Source organism: Macaca thibetana, chromosome 15 (genome assembly GCF_024542745.1).
Source record: "Macaca thibetana thibetana isolate TM-01 chromosome 15, ASM2454274v1, whole genome shotgun sequence".
Classification (NCBI taxonomy): domain Eukaryota; kingdom Metazoa; phylum Chordata; class Mammalia; order Primates; family Cercopithecidae; genus Macaca; species Macaca thibetana.
In genome coordinates, this window is record NC_065592.1 from 75,228,398 (window position 1) to 75,236,592 (window position 8,195).

Consider the following 8,195-nt stretch of genomic DNA (forward strand, 5'->3'; position numbering starts at 1 on the left):
TTGCCTCTTCCCTCTCCCAGTGTCTAGTAGAGCCCTGGTTATCCATAAAGACCTAGATAAATACATACCCAATTGATCTGAAATACCTGAACTAACCACTGTTTTGAAGCCAAGTGTCTAAGACAGTAATTGTAATTAGCAATGTCTGAACATAATCTGAATTTGAATGCCTTTGGGCAAGTTATGCAGAGTTTGCCCCAGGTCCTACCATTCTCCATTGTATTAGACCTAGATGGATTCACTTATTTTTGTTGCCTGCCAAACCTAATGGGTATTTGAGTTTTGGGGGGATCTTAGAGCCAGTACTCTGCTTTCATAGGTATATGAGTAATTATTTGATCTCTAAACCATTTGTGGCATGGATAGACTACCAGTAGCCTTAAGATGCTATTCTACTGAATTTAATGGAGCACTTAAGTTCAAATTAAATCTCAATTTTTTAAGCAATAAACAACGAGTTCCCACTTTTTATAAGCCTTTATATTAGAAAGTTGTGAGAATTCATAGAAGAATCCATCATTGGAGAATTCCTAGAGGGTTTCCTCTAAAAAAGGGCCCTTGCCCTTAAAGACATTGTACAATAATTGGAAGGTTAAAACTCTCATACATGAAAAATAGTAAAACTGATATAAAACAAGTGATAAAATTGCAAAAGCCCTAGAAGTTGACTAGAGGAAGGGAGACTTCCCAGAGGGGTAGGATTTGAACTGGGCCTTTGAAGCACTGGTAGGATTTGGGGTTGAAGCTATTCTAAAGGGCACTGCATAGCTGACTCAGAAGCAGTCTCAGAGGTGCAAATGCACAGGCATGTTGAGGGGACAATGAACAGAGTAATTTGGCTGGACACTTAGGTTGAGAATGTCAAGGGCTTAATGCCAGGTAGAGCTGCCAATGGGTAGATAGTGGCAGTCACTCAAAAAACAGAGTGACAATACCAAAGGAGTATCTGAAAAAGATTAAATATAATTTTTTTTTTCAGTATAGAATTGAGGGTGGATGGAATTGGCAGACAGCCACTCAATTAGGGAGTCACTGTATTCGTCTAGATGTTTGGTAACAGGGCCCTAACTTCAGGTCAGAAAAAGGAAGCAAGGAAGAGAAAGAAGAAATATATAAGACAATTGACAAAACAATTCACTACTGATCAGCCATGCAAAAGAGACAAAGAGAAAAGCAACAAGATTGACTGTGGTTTTAAGGCCAGATCAGCAAGACAATATTGGAGCCATGGGGGAGCAAGGGGTGGCAGGGAGAAATAGAAGATCAGGAGCTGATTTTAGAGGGAAGACAGTAAGTTTGGTTTTAGTCTGGGCAAGGCATAAGTGTTCCAAAAAATTATAGGTCCAGAGTTTGGGACAAAATTTAGGGCTAAAGATAAGGAAGTTATTTCTAATATGGAAATGTTAGTTGATATTGAGGAATGAACGAACCATCTGATGGGGAGAATATAAAAAGAAAGAAAGATTATAAAGAAAAGATCTGAACTCAGGAATGTCCCAAAATTTGGAGAGTGTGAACAGAGGACCAGTGAAGAAGGCAGAGACAAGGGGGTCAGAAGAGTATCAGAAGCTCCCCCAGAGCAGTACTTCTGAGGCAACGCAGGAAAATCCCTCAAAGCAGGGGCAGTTCATCATAGGGAGCTGTGAAGACTAAGAACTGGAAGTCAGCCCACAGGTGTGTTAGAAACAGCTGGAAGGCATCAGAGGTACTGGGGCTAGATAACCTTTCAGATGCCTTTGTCTATCCTGGACTTCTGTGGATTGATTTGAAGGTTATCAAGCCCAGCTACAGTGGAGCAGGGTGTGGCATGAGAAGGTGATACTGCAGTTGCCCCTTTGCAGAGTAACCCAAGTATGCAACAATTAAGACATATGACACATTTGGACATTAGTATGTGGAATTAAAATGACACACAACAATCTATTGGTTGCTGTCCAATGTATTGTAAAGCAAATATACTCTGAAGCATGACCCATAATACTATCTCTACCATCTCCTTTTTCAAATCAGCCTCAAACTTACCCCTGTCCATTACACAAACATTTCATTTCTAGTGATTCTCCTGACATTTCATCACATAAATCCATTTGACAATTCGGCAAGCACCCAATAAGCACTTATGTGTATTGCCAGGCACTGCACTAGCAACTTGGGACTCAGAGAACCTTAAAGGTGTGCTTCTTGCCTGTGAGGAGCTCCAGTTCAATGGAAAAGCTCACAAACAGGAGAAATCTGGGGAGAAGACACCCTGAAGCAGCAGACAACAAAGAGCCTGCTGATGGGGAGAGCTCAAGTAATGAAGGCACATAGATCAGGTTCCAGTGGCAAGAGCAGCAGGAGCAGGATTGTTCATCCACTCATAGAATCTTAGGCTTGGAAAGGAGCTTGGAGGACATCCAGGCCAACTCCGTATTTGACTCTGATACAACTGTCTTATTACTGCTCACACTGAATATTTTTACTCTGCATTTTGTCAGTTTAGGTCTCTCACTCCCTGCCCCTCAGAGCCGTAGTATTTTAGGGTTAAAAGTCCTGATTAGTCGGTAATGTCAGTCAAGCTTAGCCTCTCCACCTCCATCTCCTCCACATGAACCCATTGTCATTGTTCTTCTACTCAGTGCACCCAGGTGCTGAGCAATCAGTAGCAATTATTGCAGTTCTCTTTAATTTTTCTACCTTTTCTCTGATCATTTTATATGGAAAAAATAAGCCTTTCCATAGTCCCCAAATCATGCTTTTGTTCAGTAATGATTACCTCTACAAGTTATTAAGATAATAGTTTTGGGTTTTTTGTTTTTGTTCCCCCGCCCCCACCCCCGCACCAACAGCTGACTCTTAGGCATAGCTTGTAAACAAAGACCAGCCTGGAGTGATCACTGTCTGCTAAATGGATAATCACAAACAGATGTCAGTCATAGGAAAACAGATTTTTAAGTTCTTCACCATTAAGCCTCTGAAAACTCTAAGCTAAGAGACAATCTTAAGAATAGTTAAATTATTTTACAGTGCACATATTTGATGCAGAAAATATCTCACCTTATAAAAGTGAGCAACAAGAATAATATGCATAGGGACAAGTGAGAGAAATCTGGGGGCATGAGGACATTAGCTTATTTGTGCCCCTCAGCACAATTTCTGAGGCAGAATGTCTCTTGCCTCAAATGGTGTGGAGAGAAAGTAGGCCACCCTTTCCCCACCCTGGCAGCCTCATCATGGTCCACAACATAAACAGTATGAGAGTATCTCAACCCACTCGTTACTCACATGAGGACTTGTCGCAGCTCCACAGGTAAAGATGCAAAAGAAAACAACAAAAAACAGTTGCTGTTTGTGTTAGATTTCCTGATAGTAGCCACCAAAATGAACAGCCAAAAGGAAAAACAAAACCATCAACATGCAGTAGCTCCTAACCCAGGATTCTTTCTAGCTGGACATATGAGGATGGGTGACAAAAAAGCACTCAGAATTTGGCGTTAAGATATATTCACTGAGAGAAGAAAAATTGTTCATTCAGTTTAAAGTTTGCCATAACATGAGAGTGAGTCAAACCAGAACTAGTTCTGAGGAACTGACGAAAGCCTGGCTTATTTGGAAAGTTTTGGTTTTGCTTTTAGCAGTTTGTCTTGAATGGGATTGCATTTCTGATTTGGCTCTCGGCTTAGCTATGGTTGGTGTTTAGGAATACTAGTGATTTTTGTATGTTCATGTGGGATCCTGAAACTTTGCTGAAGTTTATCAGCTGAAGGAGCTTTTGGGCTGAGACTATGGGATTTTCTAGATATAAAATTATGTCATCTGCAAACATGGGTAGTTTGACTTCCTCTCTTCCCTCTTGGATGCCTTTTCTTTCTTTCTCTTGCCTGATTGCTCTGGCCAGGACTTCCAATAGTATGTTGAATAGGAGTGGTGAGAGAGGGCAGCCTTGTCTTGTACCGGTTTTTAAGGGGCATGCTTCCAGCTTTTGCCCCTTCAGTGAGATGTTGGCCATGGGTTCATCATAGATGGCTCTTACTATTTTCAGGTATGTTCCTTCAATACATAGTTTGTTGGGAGTTTTTTTTTTTTTTTTTTTTTTTAACATCCCTTGAGAGTTTTTAGCACCCTTTATTTCCCTCTCTTTCCACTATTCTTAAATGTGCTCCAGCTTCTCCAGTGTCCCTGGAGCACATTTAGGAATAGGGGAAAGGGACGGAATGAAGAATATCAGCATGTCTTAGTGCTGTGCCAGGAAATTTACTCATTTCCTAGGGCTTCTGTAACACATGACCTCAAGTCCTTGGCACTCCCTGACTTATAGTTGCATCACTCCAATCTCTGCCTCCATATTCAAATAACTTTCTTTTCTGTGCGTATCTCTATATTCCTCTCCTCTTATGAGGATACCATCTGTTGGATTAGTGCCCACCCTAATGCAGTATGACCTCATTTAGACTACATCTGCATAGACCCTATTTCCACATAAAGTCACATTCTGAGGTCCTCAGTAGACACGAATTTGGGGGGAATTTTATTCAACCAACCTCACTTCATTTCATAGTGCCTCATTTCATTCTCAGTGCAATGTGTGGTTTAGAGTTAGACCCGTTTTACACATGAGAAAACAGGACCAAGATCAAGCAAAGTTGCCTTAGTTGCATGGCTGAATTTGAACTCTGACCTTGGTGGCCCCACTATACCCTGAGGCTTGTGACTGGTGAGATTAAAACCACATCGCAAGAAAAGGCCAACTTGAATATAGGCCTGAATGATCAATCCTTCTCCTGCTGCCTTCTGCCCTTTTCCTTGTGCTTGTAGGGGTAGGATCAGCAGAGATGTGGGGCTGAACACTCAGACAGAGGATTTTTTCTTTTCTTTTCTTTTCTTTTTATTATTATTATACTTTAAGTTCTAGGGTACATGTGCATAACGTGCAGGTTTGTTACATATGTATACTTGTGCCATGTTGGTGTGCTGCACCCATCAACTCATCAGCACCCATCAACTCGCCATTTACATCAGGTATCACTCCCAATGCAATCCCTTCCCCCTCCCCCCCCATGATAGGCCCCGGTGTGTGATGTTCCCCTTCCCAAGTCCAAGTGATCTCATTGTTCAGTTCCCACCTATGAGTGAAAACATGCAGTGTTTGCTTTTCTGTTCTTGTGATAGTTTGCTGAAAATGATGGTTTCCAGCTGCATCCATGTCCCTACAAAGGACACAAACTCATCCTTTTTTATGGCTGCATAGTATTCCATGGTGTATATGTGCCACATTTTCTTAATCTAGTCTGTCACTGATGGACATTTGGGTTGATTCCAAGTCTTTGCTATTGTGAATAGTGCCGCAATAAACATACGTGTGCATGTGTCTTTATAGCAGCATGACTTATAATCCTTTGGCTATATACCCAGTAATGGGATGGCTGGGTCATATGGTACTTCTAGTTCTAGATCCTTGAGGAATCGCCATACTGTTTTCCATAATGGTTGAACCAGTTTACAATCCCACCAACTGTGTAAAAGTGTTCCTATTTCTCCACATCCTCTCCAGCACCTGTTGTTCCCTGAGTTTTTAATGATTGCCATTCTACCTGGTGTGAGATGGTATCTCATTGTGGTTTTGATTTGCATTTCTCTGATGGCCAGTGATGATGAGCATTTTTTCATGTGTCTGTTGGCTGTATGAATGTCTTCTTTTGAGAAATGTCTGTTCATATCCTTTGCCCACTTTTTGATGGGGTTGTTTGTTTTTTTCTTGTAAATTTGTTTGAGTTCTTTGTAGGTTCTGGATATTAGCCCTTTGTCAGATGAGTCGATTGCAAAAATATTCTCCCATTCGGTAGGTTGTCTGTTCACTCTGATGGTAGTTTCTTTTGCTGTGCAGAAGCTCTTTAGTTTAATTAGATCCCATTTGTCAATTTTGGCTTTTGTTGCCGTTGCTTTTGGTGTTTTAGACATGAAGTACTTGCCCATGCCTATGTCCTGAATGGTATTACGTAAGTTTTCTTCTAGGGTTTTTATGGTATTAGGTCTAACATTTAAGTCTCTAATCCATCTTGAATTAATTTTTGTATAAGGAGTAAGGAAAGGATCCAGTTTCAGCTTTCTACTTATGGCTAGCCAGTTTTCCCAGCACCATTTATTGAATAGGGAATCCTTTCCCCATTTCTTGTTTTTCTCAGGTTTGTCAAAGATCAGATGGCTGTAGATGTGTGGTATTATTTCTGTGGACTCTGTTCTGTTCCATTGGTCTATATCTCTGTTTTGGTACCAGTACCATGCTGTTTTGGTTACTGTAGCCTTGTAGTGTAGTTTGAAGTCAGGTAGCATGATGCCTCCAGCTTTGTTCTTTTGACTTAGGATTGTCTTGGCAATGCGGGCTCTTTTTTGGTTCCATATGAACTTTAAAGCAGTTTTTTCCCATTCTGTGAAGAAAGTCATTTGTAGCTTGATGGGGATGGCACTGAATCTATAAATTACCTTGGGCAGTATGGCCATTTTCACGATATTGATTCTTCCTATCCATGAGCATGGTATGTCCTTTCCATTTGTGTCCTCTTTTATTTCACTGAGCAGTGGTTTGTAGTTCTCCTTGAAGAGGTCCTTTACATCCCTTGTGAGTTGGATTCCTAGGTATTTTATTCTCTTTGAAGCAATTGTGAAAGGAAGTTCATTCATGATTTGGCTCTCTGTCTGTTACTGGTGTATAAGAATGCTTGTGATTTTTGCACATTAATTTTGTATCCTGAGACTTTGCTGAAGTTTCTTATCAGCTTAAGGAGATTTTAGGCTGAGACAGTGGGGTTTTCTAAATATACAATCATGTCATCTGCAAACAGGGACAATTTGACTTCTTCTTTTCCTAACTGAATACCCTTTATTTCTTTCTCTTGCCTGATTGCCTTAGCCAGAACTTCCAACACTATGTTGAATCGGAGTGGTGAGAGAGGGCATCCCCAGACAGAGGATTTTTTAAGAAAACATCTCTCCTTGCCTGGGCTTAGAGCCTTCCTTGCCTCCTTGTTTCTTCTGCAAAAGCAAGGCTCTCCTTTCTTCCTCCTTGTCCTGCATCCTCTTTTCGCTCCATCCCTTGAACAAGAAGTACTTTAAGAAGTACTACGAAGCTGTGTAGTACCTACAAATGGGAGTGGCTGCCTAGACCACAAGAGTTGGGACTGTGACTGTGGGACCCATGCTTCCTCTGGGGACCTGCTTCTACACCTATGGCTCCAGGCTTGTGGTTTCCTTAGGAGTTGCCATTCTCTTACCTCACCCTCTGTTCCTGGCCACAGTGACTGACTGAGGAATGGACATATGTCCTTTGTGTGGCTTTGAGTTTTAGTATCTATGGAAACCACACCTCACCTACCAGAGTTCCTGTCCTTCTTTAGGAGTGAGGTGAACTCACCACAATTTCCTTTCCACTGTCTTAGGTAGCCTTTCTCCAGACTTGGCCTGCCTCTCCTCTTCACACTTTCCTTTGGGCACTTCAGCTCTGTTTCTCTACAGTTTAGGACATCCTGAAGCAAAGGAAGGCCCAGGTATTTTCACAACAAGGCCAAATAAAACTCAAGCTAGTATCTCAGCACATTAGCCTGCCTCATAAATCTGTATATCTAGAGAAAATAATGGAGGGGCAGAAACCAAAGTATTAATAAAGGCATTTCTGGGTGGAGGACTTGCAGGTAACTTTTTTAGTTTTTTGTTAAACTTTTATTTTATATAGGTAAACTCGTGTCATGGAGGTTTGTCATACAGATTATTTTGTCACCTAGATACTAAGCCTAGAACCCAGTAATGTTTTTTTCTTCTCTTTTTGCTCATCTCCCTCCTCCCCAGGGCCTCCACCCTCAGATAGGCTCCAGTGTGTGTTGTTCCCCTCTTTGTGTCCATGTGTTCTTATCACTTAGCTCCCACTTATATGTGAAAACATGCAGTATTTTGTTTTCTGTTCCTGTGTTAATTTGCTAAGGATAATGGCTTCCAGCTCCATCCATGTTCCTGCAAAGAACATGCTCTTTTTTATAGCTGTATAGTATTCCATGGTGTATTTGTACCACATTTTCTTTATCTAGTCTGTCATTGATGGGCATTTAGGTAGATTCCATGTCTTTGCTATTGTGAATAGTGGTATGATGAACATGTGTGTGCATGTTTCTTTGTGATAGAATGATTTACATTCCTTTGGGTATATACCCAGTACTGGGATTGCTAGA

At 41.1% G+C, this 8,195-nt stretch overlaps 1 protein-coding gene across 1 annotated transcript in view; it reads right to left on the reverse strand.

The window, feature by feature from the left end:
- Positions 1 to 3,278, reverse strand: part of PDCD1LG2 (programmed cell death 1 ligand 2) — a 59,963-nt gene extending 56,685 nt beyond the window's left edge. Inside the window, exon 1 of the mRNA XM_050761705.1 lies at positions 3,265 to 3,278. The gene's annotated coding sequence lies outside the window, so the exon portion shown is untranslated. The remainder of the gene's footprint in view (positions 1 to 3,264) is intronic.
- Between the last annotated feature and the right edge of the window lie 4,917 nt (positions 3,279 to 8,195).